This window comes from Charadrius vociferus, unplaced genomic scaffold (genome assembly GCF_000708025.1).
Source record: "Charadrius vociferus isolate BGI_N301 unplaced genomic scaffold, ASM70802v2 scaffold1188, whole genome shotgun sequence".
NCBI lineage: Eukaryota > Metazoa > Chordata > Aves > Charadriiformes > Charadriidae > Charadrius > Charadrius vociferus.
Window position 1 is genome coordinate 1,626 of NW_009649474.1, and position 2,445 is coordinate 4,070.

Here is a 2,445-nt window from a genome sequence, read left to right on the forward strand (position 1 = left end):
GGGAAAAGAAGAGGTAACTAGCCGCAGATAAGGAGCTAAGGGCTGGAGTGATGAACCAATCAGAATGCTATTATGGAAACATGTATGTATTAGCTAATTATAAAAGAAAGACAGTTGTGTTATTAATGGACAGAGATGGAGATGGACCTCCAGAGGACTGAGGGGCACTTCTGTTGTCCTGGAGGACCGCGGGGCCATAGAGATGGACGTCCGGAGGACTGAGGGACACTTCCGAGGTCCTGGAGGACCGCGGGGCCATAGAGATGGACGTCCGGAGGACTGAGGGGCACTTCCGAGGTCCTGGAGGACCGCGGGGCCATAGAGATGGACGTCCGGAGGACTGAGGGGCACTTCCGAGGTCCTGGAGGACCGCGGGGCCATAGAGATGGACGTCCGGAGGACTGAGGGGCACTTCCGAGGTCCTGGAGGACCGCGGGGCCATAGAGATGGACGTCCGGAGGACTGAGGGGCACTTCCGAGGTCCTGGAGGACCGCGGGGCCATAGAGATGGACGTCCGGAGGACTGAGGGGCACTTCCGAGGTCCTGGAGGACCGCGGGGCCATAGAGATGGACGTCCGGAGGACTGAGGGGCACTTCCGAGGTCCTGGAGGACCGCGGGGGGGGGGCCTGCCTCACCGCGCCGCCTCCTCGGGGAATTCTCTGGTATTTCTCACTGGTTGGGGGATTTCTCGGTTATTTCAAGGGCGGCGTTGAATATCGTTCCGTTGCGGAGTGCAGGGGGAAGGACCGGCGCCCGCGGAGGATCCCCGTTACTGCGGGAAAAAGGAGAAGAGCGCGAGGTGAAAGGCGCTTCTGAGTTCTGCCTACGTGTCATGGGGTCGGAACCGGATTAGGAGGGCTACAACCGCCGTAAGTGCAAACGAGGTGTCGTGAGAGGAAAGGGCCCCCGGTCTGTGTTCCGTTTCTGGGGGTTTTGAGGATGGCGGTAACGCTCGGACATCGTTAATGCGTAAATTTGACGTTGCTCTTATTCAATAAGTTAGAGGTGCTAACGATGCCCAATTAGTGTTTGAAACGTTAATAAAAATCGGTTGAACTGATTGCTACTGACATTTAATTTGCACTGATTTTGCTTTTCTTTCGGCTCTGTCTGGAATTAATTAGTATCTGTGGTTTGGTGGGTTGTTGCGGTTTTTTTCCCCAGATAAAAATGGTTATGTTTAAATTCAGGCAGTCACAACACTGTTACTTTTTTAATCTCATTTTAAATATAAATATTTTAATATTGTTGCTTCTGGTTAAGAATCTTTATTGCCCTTGGATTTTCTTAACGTCTATACTTAAACGCAGCCATTAGTTAATGACTGGTTTTTATTTCTCTTTATTTAAAAACCTAAAGGTTCCATTACTGCTTGGGTTCAAAGCAGGAGTTGTCATTGCCTCTGAATTTATTTACAGCTGTGTTGGAATTTAATTATTAAACACTCCCAATTAGCTTTCCAACTTTATTTTCATTTTAAGTTCTAAAGACTTCTTATTTTGTTTCTGCTTGGGAGTCATTAATGCCTGCGATTTATTTAATAAATAATTAAATAATAATAAATAAATAGTAAGTAAAGTAAGCAGATACGCTGCAGCATCAAACTGCCTGGCCGTGCCACCTCTCCGCTGACCGCCTGCCCACACTTCGGCCAGCAGCACATCCTCTGACCAAACCTGCGACGCCACCGGGACCGTGGCAGAGCTGCGGCGCAGACGGACTCATCGCAGCAGGTACGATGCGTAATGCTGAAACGCCGTGCCGGGCCACACACGCACGTGCGCACACACACGCAGTGCAGAGCGTTTTATTCTGTGCGAGGCACACAGCTGTCCTTAGCATCTTCGCAACTCCCCTCTTCGTGGCTCCATTGCCTCCACCGTTGGGATTCCTGAGCGGATAAACGAGTGAGCTCCAGGTGCTTTCCTCATACACCTGCACACCTGTCAGGCCACACCAGATACCGCAGCGCTCCTCGAATGAATGTACAGCCGCCCAAACCAGTTACGTGTCACAGCCCGACCCTCCTCTGTACACCCACTCTCTCCCCACAGCCTGCCAAAACAAAAAAAAAAAAAAAAACACGGAAAGGGACAAAAACACCTCCTCCAGGTGGTGCTGCACAGTTGCATACCTCCTGCTCTGGCTTGGGTTTGCAGCGTGCCAAAACCGAGGAACAGACAGGGGCCAGAGAAGCCGCTGCCAGCTCCTTCGCTGCAGCTCTGTGCGTCACGCTGACAACCTGACCGGGTCAGTGATTAAACTTAATTTTACCGGGCGGGACACAAACCTTACTTTAAATAGATATAACTGAGCTGAGATTATATGAGGTTACATGGGAAAAGCAGTTCATTAAATGTCTAGGGCAGGGGGAGGAGGCATGGGGCAGCAGGACGCAGCCCCCTCCCAGGCAGAACCCGGCCCCTGAAGCCGCTCATTTTGG